The sequence below is a fragment of the Canis lupus genome, chromosome 7 (genome assembly GCF_011100685.1).
Source record: "Canis lupus familiaris isolate Mischka breed German Shepherd chromosome 7, alternate assembly UU_Cfam_GSD_1.0, whole genome shotgun sequence".
Taxonomy (NCBI): domain Eukaryota; kingdom Metazoa; phylum Chordata; class Mammalia; order Carnivora; family Canidae; genus Canis; species Canis lupus.
Window position 1 is genome coordinate 37,731,719 of NC_049228.1, and position 15,861 is coordinate 37,747,579.

General features: G+C 38.1%; 1 protein-coding gene and 1 non-coding gene across 18 annotated transcripts in view; one reads left to right on the forward strand and one right to left on the reverse strand.

Annotated features, from left to right (window-relative positions):
* The window catches only part of CDC42BPA (CDC42 binding protein kinase alpha), a 309,366-nt gene that overhangs the window by 5,806 nt on the left and 287,699 nt on the right, over positions 1-15,861 (forward strand). The window lies entirely within an intron of this gene.
* LOC119872773 lies at positions 625-729 on the reverse strand. Its single transcript, XR_005362792.1, has one exon. It is a non-coding gene; the product is annotated as a U6 spliceosomal RNA (small nuclear RNA).

Consider the following 15,861-nt stretch of genomic DNA (forward strand, 5'->3'; position numbering starts at 1 on the left):
GATAAAGTTAGGGACAGACTGAAGAAGTTAATACAGAGGAGTTTAGGTAGGGGCAAGAAACTTGGAAGGGAGGGTTGGAGAATGGGAGAAAGGATGAATGATAAAAATGAGCATGAATATGGTGGTGTCCTGAGTTGCTACTTAAGTCTGTACTGTGAACGGCTATGTTTAATTTATAAGAACTTAGTGAACAGAGAAATTGACTTCATTCCTTTGTAGTGTCTTTGAGTCTTTGATGCTTCATTTCCTTTTCCTTTGACATTTTTCCATTTCTGACTTTGGGCTCTTGGATGTTGGTTTATTGATTGTCAGAGTTGGAAGTTTGTTGAACAAGAGGGATAATCATGTGACCTGTAGACAGACATTGGTATTAGGTTTTTGGTTATATCTTCCCCATTACTCCAGATGAACTCTAGAATAGATGCAAGTGAGAAGGATTTGCTAGTTCCATGGATTTTCTGATCCTTTTACTCCTGAAACTACCAGCGGGAGTGACTTCAAGTTTTCAGAAGCTATGGCCAAGTATTTGCTCAGTTGCTTTTGCTGTATGTTAATGAGTCAAGAAGTTCTTTACATAATGATATTTGTTTTTGAATGACCCATACTGTAATTATAGGTCATCCCAGATATAAGAATGGCTTTTTTTTTTTTTTTTGTCATCCTTGTGCAGGGGCCATGCTAATCTTCTTTGTATCATTCCAATTTTAGTATATTTGCTGCTGAAAGCGAGCAGAGAATGCCTTTTTTGTTGTTGTGTCATTGCATACAAAACTCTTTTGTAGATCAAGAGGATTTCTTTCTCTTTTCCACTGATGCCCATCAGAGCACCAGAATCGCTCTTCCTAGCTAGCTGTTCCATACTTTCTTTCTTGTGTCCACTTCCTTTTTCCAGTTAGTACATGGGGAACGGCTAACCCTATATTAGCTAGCCTTCCTATCCCCCTTCTAATGCTTCTTTATCTGCTGCTGTAGGAAAGCAGCACTTTAGCTTTTGTGGTAACAGAAGGCATGAAGACCTGGCTCCCATGGCTCCCCACTTTCCCATCTTGCTGCTTGCCCCTTAATTCTTCCTGCTATGAATTCTTTGCTTCTATTTTGGAATTAGGGCTTCTTTACTCTAGCACCATCCCTAGTTTCAAAATGTGTTTTGGAAACCCAGGGAATATTAATAGGTGCTTTGTGGCTAGGGAGGGGAGGGAGATGTTTATGTGGTTAAAGAAATTTGGGAAACTATTTTAAACAAAATTAAACATCAGAAATACTCCCAGTTATCCTAGAATTTATACAGTTGGTATGAATATAGAACCATCTCTTTTTAGAATATCTGGAAGATGTATGGCAACCAGTGTTCCATGGAACACCCTTTGGGAAATGTACTTTTAGTAGGAGGTCATGGTGAGCCTTGTATCAGGGTCAGAAAGAGATAATTTTGGGAAACTTTGGGGTATTGTGTGGTTTGAGAGAGAATCTAAACCTGAAGAAGTTGTCGTTTACTTAGTGGTTGTGGACTTTTAATTGTCTTCTGTGTGATAGTCATGTGACCTGAGAGAGAAACTTGATCATGGTGGTCTAGCATAAGAGTGATGCGATGCGGATGAACAATTGCATCTAGGAAAAGCACCTTATAAAATACAGTGAAATTAGATATAAAATAATGAACCAGGGCTGTCAACCCTTCTGTCCTTGAAATTACTGAGACTATTTATGGCCTTTTGTGTTTTAATTAAGTTTGCTTTTCAAGTATAGGCATTCACAATAAATACAGAATTCACAATAAATACAGAAATTCTTGCTTTATCTTTTGTAGCTTTAGTTACTATAATTGTTAACACGTTGCAAATTAGGCAATTTTAGAATTCATTAGAGTATTATTGTTTTATCTAAGCTTATAATATATTAGCTAACCTATTCGTTTCAGATTTTTGGTGTCATGTGAAATTTCCCTATTACCTACAACACTGTATGTGAAAGTAAGGGTTTAAGTGTCAACACCTATTTATATGTGGTGTAAAGAAACTAGAAAATACCATCTTTTTATTAAAGAGAAAAACATATATACAGGCACCTTGGAGATACTGAGGGTTTGGTTCTAGACCACCACAATAAAGTGAATATCATAATAAACTGATTCAAATGAATTTTTTGGTTTCCCAGTGCATATAAATATAAAGGTTATGTTTACATAATACTGTGGTCTACTAAGTGGGCAATAGCATTATATCTAAAAAAGGAGATACCTTAATTAAAAAATGGTAGCCATCATCTGAGTTTTCAGGGAGTTGCTATCTTTTTGCTGCTGGAAGGTCTTGCCTCTATGTTGGTGGCTCCTGACTGGTCAGGGTGGTGGGCACTGAAGGTTGGGGTGGCTGTGGCAACTTCTTAAAATAAGACAACAGTGAAGTTCACCTCATTGATGGACTCTTCCTTTCATGAAGGATTTCTCTGTAGCATGTGATGCTGTGATAGCATCGGACCCAGGATAGAACTTCTTTTAGAATTGGAGTCTGTCCTCTCAAACCTTACTGGTGCTTTATCAACTCAGTTTATGGGGGATATTCTGAATCCTTCATTGTCATTTCAAGGAGCTTCACAGCATCTTCAACAGAAGTACATTCCATCTCAAGAAATCACTTTCTTTGCTCATCTGTGAAAGCAACTCTTTATCCATTCAGGTTTTTTTCTTTAAACATATTTTCTTAAAGATTTTATTTATTTATTCACGAGAGAGAGAGAGAGAGAGAGAGGCAGAGACACAGGCAGAGGGAGAAGCAGGCTCCATGTCAGGAACCTGTCACGGGACTCGATCCCGGGACTCCAGGATCACGCCCTGGGCCAAAGGCAGGCACTAAACCGCTGAGCCACCCAGGGATCCCCCATTCAGGTTTTACCATGAGATTGTGGCTAGCCAGTCCCATTCCCTGGCTCCACTCTTGATTCTAGTTCTCCTGCTCTTTCCACCTCATTTGCAGTGATTTCCTCCCTTTGAACCCCTCAAAATCATCCCTGAGACTTACAATCAGTGTCTTCCAAACCCCTGTCAATGTTGATATTTTGACCTCTTCCCATGAATCACAAATATTCCTAATGGCATCTAGAGTAGATGCAATAGAACAGTGAATCCTTTCCAGGAGGTTTTTTATTTACTTTGCCCAGATCCATCAGAGGAATCACAATCTATGGCTGCTATAGTTTAATGAAGTGTGTTTCTTTAATAATAAGACTTGAAAGTCAAAATTACTTCGTGATCCAAGGGCTGAGAATGGATGTTGTGCTCACAGACATGAAATCTCAATGAGACACTATCTCGTCCATTTCCTTCAGGGCTCTTGGGTGACCAGGTTCATTGTCAGTGAGCAGTAATGTTTTGAAAAAAAATCTTTTTTTTTTTTTGAGCAGTAGGTCTCAACAGTGGGCTTACAATCTTCAGTAAACCGTGTTGTAAACAGATGTGTTGCCACATCTAGGTTTTGTTCCATTTCTGGAGCGCAAGTGGAGTAGATTTAGCATAATTCTTAAGGGTCCTAAGATTTCTGGAATGGCCCATGAGCATTGACTACAACCTAAAGTCACAGCTGCCTTAGCCACTAACAAACAAGAGAGTCCGCCTGTCCTTTGAAAGTTTGAAGCCAGGCATTGGCTCCTCTCTGGCTATGAAAGTCCTAGATGGCATCTTCTTCCAGTGTAAGGCTGTTTGGTCTGCATTGAAATCTGATGGTTAGTGTGGCAACCTTCAAGAATTCTCTTAGCTGGGTTTTCTGGATAATTTGCTGCAGCTTCTACAGCAGCACTTGCTACTTCACCTTCCATTTCTATAGAAGCGACATCTTTCCTTAAACATCATGAACCCCAGTCCTTAGCCAGCTTCAGACTTTTCTTCTGCAACTTCCTCACCTCTCTGAGGCTTCACAAAATTGATGAGAGTCAGGGCCTTGCACTGGATTAGGCTTTGGCCTAAGGGAATGTCATGGCTGTGTGATCTTCTGTCCAGACCACCGGAATTTTCTCCATATGAGCAGTAAGGCTGCTTCGCTTTCTTATCATTCATGTGTTCACTGGAGTAGCACATTTAATTTACTTCAAGAACTTTTTCATTGTGTTCCTTAAGTTGGCTGTTTGGTACAAGAGGCCTGGCTTTTGGCCTATCTTGGCTTTCAACACGACTTCCTCACTCAGCTTAATAATTTCTAGTTATTATTTAAGGTGAGAGGAGACTCTTCCTTTTCACTTGAACACTTAGCGGCCATTGTAGGGTTATTCACTGGCCTAATTTCAATATTGTTGCATGTCAGGGAATACGGAGGCTAAGGAGAGGGACAGAGACCGGGCAGTGGCTGGTTGATGGAATAGTCAGAATGCACACAATGTTTTGGGTAAGTTCTCCATCTTCTACAGGCGTGGTTTGCGGTGTCCCTAAACAGTTTTACTGTCACTGGATCACCATGACAAATACAATTATAATGACAAGTTTGAAATATTGCAAGCATTACCAAAATGTGACATAGAGACACAAAGTAAATGGAACAATGGTGCAGATGGACTTGCTTTATGTAATGCTGCCATATACCTTCAACTTGTGAAAAGAAAAAAGAAAAAACACAGTATCTATGAAGCACAGTAAAATAACAGATCATCAGAAGCTCAGTAGTATAGCCTAACAGTATGTCATGGTGCCTTTGACATTCACCTCATGTCACCTCATCACATAGGCATTTTATCATCTCACGTGGGTCACAAGAAGGGTGAGTGCAGTACAGAGAGAGATTTTGAGAGACTCTGTTCACGTAACTTTTATTACAGTATATTTTTATGATGGTTATATTTTTAGTTACTGTTCATGTCTTACTATTGTAACTTTATAAATAAAGCTTTTCCATAAGTATATATGTATAGGAAAAAACGTAGTGTCTGTAGGGTTCAGTACGATCCGCAGTCTCCACCCGGGATCCTGGAATATATGCATGGATGAGGGAAGACTACTGTAATTGGTGCTGTTTCAGCCCTATGTGAGCAGTTCTGTGATTACCATAAACGTCTCTGGATTTCAGGGTGGCAGATAATAAGATTAGAGGATAGTTCGATTTGATTATTTAAAGATAAATAGCTTATAGAGGGATAAATTAATTAGCTTTTCTTCTCTCCTCTGATACATATTTATTTTTCCCTTCTTTCCCATCAGCATTGTTCTTCTCTCCCCCAATCTAATTATGCTTGAAAGTACTACTTATGCAGATGAAAACAGTCTTTTAAGAATACATGTGAATTAGTTCAGTCATGTGCACTCATTTAACTTTCGGTTTTATTTCAAATTGCTTAAACATCACTGTAGGCTTAATTAGTGAAAAAAAACCCACCTATTTTGTTTGCTCTATTCATAGTGATAAAGCTTAATTAAATTTACTTAGAGTTTCCATGGTGAAGATCTACAAGTGGAATACCTTAACTTGAAATATTCCTGTTCTAAACAAATATATGGGTAAAGAGCAGGAGCTTTGAATTCAGAACGACTCCTTTGATTACTGCCTGAATGATGTGAGCAAGTGACTGAACCTCTCTAAGTCTCTTTTATCATCTGTGAAAAAATGGATGTAATAGTAACAGTTTATTTTGCCAAAAGGTTGAAAGTCGGTTTAGGTTTATTCCTTGTCTGGTGATTTATATTTTCCTGTTTTTTTTTTCCCCCCTAGTTTTCTTTTTCTTTTCTTTTCTTTTCTTTTTTTAAAAGATTTTATTTATTCATTTGAGAGACAGAGCATGAATAGGGGAATAGGCAAAGGGAAAGGGAGAAGCAGACTCCCCATTGAGCAAGGAGCCCACATGGGGGTTGATCCCAGGACCCTGTGACCAGGACCTGAGCTGAAGGCAGACGCTTAACTGACTGACCACCCAGGCACCCCTTTCTTCTGGTTTTTTGAGTTTTTGTCTAGTGTAACGATAAAGGAAGAACTAAAATACTATTTTTTGGTTAAGCTTTATTGGAATGTATACTGTATTAATACTAGGAAGCATTTTATCAGTAACAAATATTCATCTTACTAATAAGATTTTATTTAAATTATAGGCATTGGAGATATCTTTCCTTATGTAACTATACAAACAGCGTCTTATTCTTTTTTTTAGGACAAGATATTTTGGCTTAACATCTTGTTATTAACTGAACTGTTTTTAGCAAATATCAAGCCAGTACCCATTCTTTGCATCACTAACAGCAAATACTATTGAATGGCCAGTTATGTTTTGTTTTTATATTTATATAGCTCCAGTCTGCAAGTGAGTGCTAGAGTTCTAGATCTCGACTTAGAAGACGAAAATAATCCTGAAAGGACATTGATGTTTTGTTCACTTAGGACTTTTTGTGGATTAAATATTATGCAGCACCCATAAGTACATGTGTTGTGGTCTAAGTATGAAGAAAATGAACAGTATACACTAGTGTTTCCTAAACTATATATCAAGGGATATAAATGAATGTTCTGGAGAATATGTAAGATTGTGAAATAGTTTTTTTTTTTTAATTTTTAAAATTTATTTATGATAGAGAGAGAGAGAGAGAGAGAGAGGCAGAGACACAGGCAGAGGGAGAAGCAGGCTCCATGCACCGGGAGCCCGACGTGGGATTCGATCCCGGGTCTCCAGGATCGCGCCCTGGGCCAAAGGCAGGCGCTAAACCGCTGCGCCACCCAGGGATCCCATTGTGAAATAGTTTTATTGCATCTTGGGATGCTATAAAACACATTATCAGAGTAAAATTTTTTTTTTAAGTTCTGTAGTACAGAAAACTTTTTAACTTTGTTTCACCCAGAATTTGCCTAAGTCACATTAAGATTCCATAGGCAGTGTCAGAGCCTTTGAACTGGTTATGTGACAGAAGGTTGTTACTAAAATCTTCTATCACATAGTGTTTTGAATATTGTCATGATTTACAGCAGACTCCAAAGGTGAAGGATTGAATGACTTGGCCTTTATCCTTTCTCTGCTTAACATTTTTAGCACTTCATTTGCAACACCTAGAAGCCAGTCTGGCAGTCTTTATTAGGTTACTGTGGAGTTCTGCATTGGATGGATGGATGTATTTACAAAGCACAATAACACTTGGTGCATGCCTTTGAGTTTATGTGTGTGGTTCCTGGTGTGCAAAGATGTTCCTGCCTAACCTAATAATTTATATTTTCAATAGAACTTGATCATTTTTTAATCCAGCTACCTCTCTAACCATTGCATTGGTACAGATTTTGAGAGATTGTAGTGGCTGTTGTGAAACAGAACAAAGTTTTCTGCTACAACCAGAATCCCATCCTTAGATATCTGGTTTCCTGGGAGCAGCTAATGCCCCAGGTTGCTTTATTAAAAGCAGTCATGCATTTACTTCTGTTTAAAAAAATATTTGTTTAAAAAAATTAGGAAAAGCTTGCAGTGGCTACAACTCCATTTTAAGACTGTATTGCTAGCTAAGTATGGCCTTGCCCTGACCAAAAATTATAACTAAGAAACATTTAAAACCAGACTGAAAGCTCAGGTATGTGGTCAGGCTGACATACTGGTATGATAACATAAAGCTTCTCCATGCTCCAAGCTTACAAAGATTTTCCTAGAGTTTATGGTTAAAACCACAGTAGTATTTGCAAGTCTAGTGTGATTTCTATTTCTACCTTTTTGCTGTGTGTCTTTGTAACGTGTCACCCTGTTTCTGGCTGATGCATGTGAGGTTACTGTTTTCTCCAGGAGACCATGCTGCTGTGGTACGTTGCATGAGGTTATGATTAAGTGTGAACATTTTTGTTTCTTTAGCCTGTGTTCCTGTAGTACTCTCAATTAAGTATGGGTTATCCCATATTCAACCTCTGTGTATATGTGGCTCAGTTGACTTGCCTGTATGAAACGTATCTAAATGGATTCCATTCCTGGATCTTATCGACCTTTTAATCACACTTTTGTTTCTCCATTAAATGTTAAGTAATCTGTAACCTCATTATTCCATGTGTCCCTAACCCCTAAATATTGTGAATCCTACCCAGGGCTTTGCTTAGTAGATGAGATTTTTAAAAAAAACATGATCCTTTAATCACGTCAACATCCTGCTTAATAGCCTACAATGACTGCTAATAGTTTTTTTTTTTTTTTTTTAAATTTTTTTTAATTTTTATTTATTTATGATAGTCACACACACAGAGAGAGAGAGAGGCAGAGACACAGGCAGAGGGAGAAGCAGGCTCCATGCACCGAGAGCCCGATGTGGGATTCGATCCCGGGTCTCCAGGATCGCGCCCTGGGCCAAAGGCAGGCGCCAAACCGCTGCGCCACCCAGGGATCCCCTGCTAATAGTTTTCAAAATGACATTTAAACTCCTTAGCATGGCATATGGAATTTTTAATGCTACAGTCTTTGTTTATTTTCCTAATTTTTTTCATAACAAAGAAATAACAAAAAATTGAAACAATGTCAAAACTTACAGAAAAATCAACTGTAGTGCAGTGTCTTTCCCTCTAACCCACTTGAGAGTTAATTGCCTATTGATTTCCTATCATTCCCAACTATGTTCGTGTGTATTTTCTATATTTTTTTTTTTTGCTTAACCATGATGCAACTATTAAAATCAAGGAATTGACACTGATGTGTTACTATCATCATCTTTAGAGCCCATTCAGATTTTGTCAGTTGTGCCGATAATTTTTTTTTTTTTTAGATTTTATTTATTTATTAATGAGAGACACACACGAAGAGGGAGAGAGAGACAGAGACACAGGCAGAGGGAGAAGCAGGCTACATGCAGGGAGCCTGATGTGGGACTCGATCCCAGGTCTCCAAGACCACTCCCCAGGCTGCAGGCGGTGCTGAACTGCTGTGCCACCGGGGCTGCCTGCCGGTAATATTTTTATAGCAAAAGTTCAGAATCACATGTTGCATTTGGATGTCATGTCTTTTCGTATTCATTCGTTCTGGACTAGGTCTTCAGATTTTCCTAAATTTTCATGATTGAGACTTATGAAGATTATTGGCCAGTTATTTTGCAGCATTTGTGGTAACCCTAAATTTGGGTTTATTTCCTCATAATGATAAATCTTTGGCAAGAATATCTCAGAAGTGATCCCATGCAGCCCTTTTATGTGGACGTCCTCTTTGTCTAGTTCAGCCTTCAGCACCCTGCTCTGGTCCACCATGGTTTCTGACGCCACCCGTGCCTGCTTTGATCTTCCCCATCTAATGGCACAGTGTGGAGGTAAAATATGTATGATTGATTGAAACTGTTCCTAACCAGTAGGAACTCTGAGGCCCTAACCTACTCTGTGCTACTGGACTAGTATTGTCTTTTCTCCTCAAAGATTGGGTGATTTTTCTCAGCAAAATAGAGGTTCTCTGGATTGAGTGATAGTAGATGTAGTTTAGAGTGGGCATTTCATACTGAAAATAAGATTAAATAAATGTTTATTTACTTCTCTTTGGCTCCCAGGATACTGGCAACAGGCCTTTATCACAAAGACAGATTAGAAGGGGTGCCTGGGTGGCTCAGTCTGTTAAGTGTCAGACTCTTGATCTCAGCTCAGGTTTTGATCTCAGGGTTGTGAGTTCAAGCCCTGCATTAGGCTCCATCCTGGAGATGGAGCCTACTTAAAAACAACAAAACAAAAAGACATATTAGAAAAGTCTTAAATATCAGGGATCCTTCAGTAGAGGACTGAGGCAGTCACACTACAGTGTGACTGTGCTGTTCAGTGGGCTTCTGAACCTAGGGGTTCAGAGCTTCAGATCATTTTTTCATTTTCTCATACTGAATATAGGATGAATGAATAGGACACCAAAGATTGCCAGATATCCAACGAAAGCCTCTAATGCATAAGGCATAGCTCCAAACAAGCAAACAAACAGAAGCAACTTACGCAAAACAGACCCTATAGGGAAAACATAACTTCAAAAACAAAACTATTCCTATTCTCAGAGATAAGAGAGAATCATGAAATAAATCAGGATGTCATAAAAGGGAATAAAAGAGAATGAGAAAAGTTCTCTGACATTAAAAATGCGATAGCTAAAATTAAAACCTCAGCAGAAGAGTTGGAAGTAAAGCAGAAAGTTTCTTAGAAAATAGAGCAAAAACTACAAAGAGAAAAGAGGAGATAGAAGAATATTATAAGCTACTTTAAGAGCTCTGAATAATAATCTGAATTATGGGAATTTCAATAGGAGAACAGAGGGGAGGAATTCATCGATGAAATAATTCAAAAAAATATTCCAGAACTGAAGGTTATGAGTTTCTCTATAGAGGGGCCCCACCCAGCACAATGGATGGAAATAAATTCATGTCAAGATTCACAACTAGAACACTGGGGAATTTTCAGAACTTGGGACAAACCACAGAGAAAGAGAACAAAGGATCAGCGATCAGAGAGGCTTTGGACTGCTCAGCAGAGACTAGAAGCTAGAAGACTGTGTTAACGTTTGAAGAAAAGTGGTTTCCAGACTGGAATTTTATACCTAAATTCTAAATCAGGTGTGAGAATGGGTTATGGCTGTCTTTAGACATGCAAGTTTTAAAAAAATTTGTTTTCTGTAATCTGTGGGCTCCTGGTAGGGTAAGCAGCCCACCATCCAGGGTTCCTTAGGACTGAGGAGTTTCTCAATATTTGGGACTTGTGCAAAAACCAGGAAAGTCCTAGGCAGACAGACAAGTTGGTCACCCTAGCCTGAAACTAAACAGGAGAATAAATTAAGATGAGGAAATGCAGGATATAGGAAGCAGGCAGTATAATACAGGGGAGAGAAGAGGGATTTCCATGGATGATGGTGAAGGGAAAACACAGAAGGGCAGCTTTGCACTGAACACTGAGGTCTGTCATCAGTCCAGAGAGAAGAGACTTCTATGCTGATGCGAATGGACATCTTGAGGGGAGATTTGGAAGTCTGGAGAGTCCGGAGTTGCTTAGAAAATGAAACAAATAAGAAAGCAATTATTACATAAAAATTTGAGGAAAGAAAAATAATAATTTACATGGTTATAGTAATGGAAGCACTTGGTATCGATCTAGCCAAAATTATGTTATAACTCTATTGGGAGGATGGTATGGGAAAGGAAAGTTTTATTTAGTAAGGGTGATGGTGCTTATTGGGGCCTGATGTTTTTCTTTTTTTCTTTTTTAAGATCTTATTTGAGTGAGAGGGAGAGTGTATGCGCCCCTGCATGCGTGCAGGGAGAAGGACATAGGGAGAGAGAAAGGGAGAGGATATCAAGCAGACTCTGTGTTGAGTATGGAGCATGGCTCAGGGCTCGACCCCAGACCCTGAGATCAAGACCTGAGCCAAAACCAAGAGTCTGATGCTTAGCTGTTTGAGCCCCCTAGGCGCCCCTGATGTTTTTCTTAAAGTGACAATTGAATCTGTGTTCATGAATAACTAATAAAAATGGAAACTTAAATGGATTTAGTTTTTGCAGAGTTAAAAAGTCCCAATTCCTGTACTCTTTCCTCATGATCTTATCTTCAGACTTTTTTCTAAGTCCTGGAACAGAGGAGCTCAAGATGGAATACAGTAAATAGAGGATTTGGAATTCATCAGGATATTCTTTGAGCAAATCAGTCTTTTTTCTTCTTTAGTGATTATTCTCATAGATGACAATTTATAAAGTCTTTGCCTGTCTGGGGAGGGTGGTTGATTCCTGAAAGAGCTAGGTGGGATAAGTTCTATGTATTTACATTTAATGGTGCACAGATCCTTCAGAGGTTACACAAGCACACACTAGTTCTCCTTGTTGAATTGTACACAGACCATAAGAACTCTAATAGCAAAAAGACATAATAGCATAAAGACAAAATATATCACACAAGTGATGTAAATGGTGCATGTGATGATCACTTCTGTCACCTAGTAAGCTGCCAGGTACTGGAGAGTGGACATCAGAACTCTTGTCAAGTACACAGCTGTAGAGCAGCTCTGTTGTAGCAGCATTCAACTGCTCCTGGGTCTTCTGAAATCTAATTTGGTCCTTACAAATGCAAAGAAATGCCTCACAGTAAATGAGGTTCTTGTAATGAATTTACCTGTTCACAGAGAAACTGTTTTTGAAATCTAAATAATTGAGCCATCCTTTTCATTTCTGTTTTAGGGCTAAGTTAAGAGAAGTTTGTTTTGCAGTGTTGCTGAGACATAGGCCTAACTGGGAAACTGGTCAAATTTCTGACTGCTCCTGGGTCAGGTTTTCGGGGGATGACTTCATTTTTAATGTGAACTTTAGGGTGCATGTTGAAAAGCACACCTCCAAACAAATTATTACTGAATTATTGCTGTGGTCTGAATGTTAGTGTTGCTCTAAAATTTGTATGTTAAAATCCTAACCCCCACAGATGATGATGGTATTCGGAAGTGAGACCTTTGGGAGGTGCTTAAATCATGAGGCTGGTACCCTCAGCAGTGGAACTAGAACCTTTATGAAAAAGGCCTTGGGAGAGCTTTCAAGCCCTGCCACCATGTGAGGACACAGTGAAATGGTGCCAGCTAGCAACTAGGAGGAGGGTCTTCACTGGAATGCAACTGTGCTGGCGCCTTGATTGTAGACTTTTACCTTGTAGAACTGTAAGAAAATGACGTTTCTGTTGTGTAGGATCTGTCTAGTTTGTGGCATTTTATTACAGCAGCCCAAAGGACTAAAACAATATTTTTCTGATCAGTTTGTTGACTGCTTTTGCTGTCAAGGTCTTTTTGGTTCTGTTTTCCAATTTGTTGGTCATTTATTTTGTTGGTAATTGTGTATTTAAAAAATTCCAAGAAAAAAAATAAGTAAAAAGTTCTGGGGTACCTGACTGACTCAGTAGAGCATATGACTCTTGATCTTGGGGTTGTGAGTTCGAGCCCCACATTCACATTAGGTGTAGAGATTAAGAAGATTTCAGGATTGTGAGATTGAGCCCTGTGTTGGGACCCTCGTTGGGTATGGAGCCTACTTGAGATTCTTTCTCTCTCCTTCTCTGCCCCTCGCCTCCACTCACATTCTCTCTCTCTCAAAATAAATAAATAAAATCTTAAAAAAAAATAAAAACTTCTGTATTTACTCTCACATTTTACCTAAAAGGGAAAAAGAAAACATTAAAAATAGTAAAACCATAAATATTTATATCTTAAATTGGTGATTATTTTTTAATTTCTAGATTTAATGCCTTTACTTGAAATGAAAAGAATTTAAAGTAGATGCTAAGCAGAATGCTTTGAACACAGCATCCACAGTTTAAATAGTTAGTTGGGGTCAGAATAAAGTATTTATGGTAGTCTAGTGTATTTTTGTTTTCAGTAAGATATGTCACTAAAAAAATACAACTTCACCAATCCCATTTAAAGAGACAAAGAAGTAAAAGGAAATGATGTCATGTAACTAGTATTTGGGAATGATAAAGGGATTTTCTCCCCAGCCATGGTGATACTTCCTTTGCAGCAGTGTCTAACTTATATTTCAGTGTCTTACTTATATTTCAGATGATTTTTGTGAAAGTATGTAGTTTGGCAGTTGAAGCCATTTAGATTTTAAATAGCTTTGTTAAGTGTTTATTAACACTAAGATTTTTCAGGTAAAGCCATTTTAACTTTTTTTCCCCTGAAATTGTCTTCTTGTGGCTCAAATTGTATTTGAGTCTGAATTCCCTTTTTTTGAAAATCCAGAAAACAAAGAAATACCAAGGAAATGTTTAGTTCAGTTTACTGTCCTTTCACAGAAGGACTTTCACTTTATTTAAGTGCTTCAGATGATTTATATTTCTTCTACTTTAACGTTCATTTCTGAAGGTCACCAGCCTCCAGAATGGGAAGAGTTGTACGATATCATATGTGATATCCTCGCAGATTGGATATGGAGTTTTGTAGATGACCAATGTATTTTGCCCAGTTTTCACAAATTTTCTTTGGAGTGTTTAGGCTATACAGCCCCAACATACAAATGTCACTATCTAATTTACATGTACTTTTAACCAAATTAGTAAAACTAAATGATTTTCTTTAGGTTACTGCTACAAAAAATGATACAAGGTGGGGCACCTGGGTGGCTCAGTTGATTGAGCATCTGACACTTGATCTCAGCTCAGGTCTTGTTCTCAGGGTTGAGAGTTTAAACTCTGCCCAGCATGGAGTCTACTTATAATAACAACAAAAAAGATACAAGGTGAGGGAGGGCAATTATAATGGTTGGGTTTCTGGTACTATTTGGTCACAATTTAACTTGTGGTTGTTTTATGTGCATGTGTGTGTGTTGAATGTAATCAGAATGCTCCCTGTTCCCTGTGCCTTGGAACTGTGAATGAATTTGGAATTGTGGTATAATTCTTGGGAGGGAGGGACCCTTGAAAATGCCACCTGCCTGAAATTCTTACCTTCTTACATGTGAGTATGTATTTGTGTTCAGATGTTTGAAAATAGTTTTCTGTCATTTCCCCAACTTTCTGTCTCCTTTTTTTTCTTTCAAGTTTTTTCTTTTTGTGGTAAAATAGTATAGCAATTTGTCACTGTAACTATTTTTGAGTATATAATTCAATGACATTAATTACAATCCCAGTGCTGTGCAACCGTCACTGCTGCTCTGTTTCTAAAACCGTGTTATCACCCCAAACAAACTTGGTGCCCAAAAGCACTAATTCTGCCTTCTCCCCAAAGCTTCTAGTAACCTTAATCTGCTTTCTTTATAAATTTTCCAATTCTGGATATTTCATAGAAGTGGAATCATACAGTATTTATCCTTTTTATCTGGCTTTTTTCACTTAGCACACTGTTTTCAAGGTTTATTCCGGTTAGTAGCATGAATCAGAATTTCATGTATTTTTAAGGCTGAATAATACACCATTGAATGGATATATACCACATTTTGTTTATCTGTCCATCAGTCAGTGAACATTTGCGTTGTTTGTACCTCTTAGCTATTAAGAATAATGCTGCCCTGAACTTGGTGTGTGTCTATTTGACTTCCTGTTAGAATTCTTTTGAGGGGCACCTAGCTGGCTTGGTCAGTAGACTGTCCAACTCTTGATATCAGGGTCGTGAATTTGAGCTCCACATTGGGCATAGAGATTATGTAAAAAAAAAAATTCTGTTGAGTATGTACCTAGGAGTGAAGTTGCTTGGTCATATGATTTTGAGGAAATGCCAGACTTTTCCAAAGTGGCTGCACCGTTGTGCAGTCCCATCAGCTATGTACTGAGATTTCAGTTTCTCTATCTGCTTGTCAACACGTAGTATTTTTCATTTTTTTCATTATAGCCATCCTAGAATGTGTGAAATGGTAGCTCATAGTTTTAGTTTGCATTTCTTCCATGATAAGTGATGTTGAGCCTCTTTGTGTTTGCATTGTGTTGCAATATATATAATGGCTTTGTGTTGGCCAATGTGCTTATTGGCCATTTATAAGTCTTTAAGAAAAGACTTTAGAAAAATGTCTATTTATTTGCCCATTTTTTAATTGGGTTGTTTGTCTTTTTGTTGTTGGAGCTATAAGCATTCTTTATATATTACAGATATTAATCCCTTATCCAGATATATGATTTGCAAATAATTTCTCTCATTCTGTGGGTTTTTTTTTACTTAGTGATATTGTCTTTTGATGTACAAAATTTCTTTATTTTCATGAAATTCAGTTTATCTGTTTTTTTCTTTTGTTGCCTGTGCCTTTGGTGCCTTATCCAAGAAATCATTGCCAAGTCCACTATCATGAAGCCTTAGCTCTGTGTTTTCTTCTAAGAGTTTTATCATTCAGCTTTTATATTTAAATCATTGATCAATTAATTTTTGTATATGGTGTGATATAGAGGTCTAGCATCATTCTTTTGTGTGTGCAAGTCCAATTATCCTGGTGTAATTCGTTGAACAGATTATTGTTTCCCCATTGAATAGGTTTAGCATCCT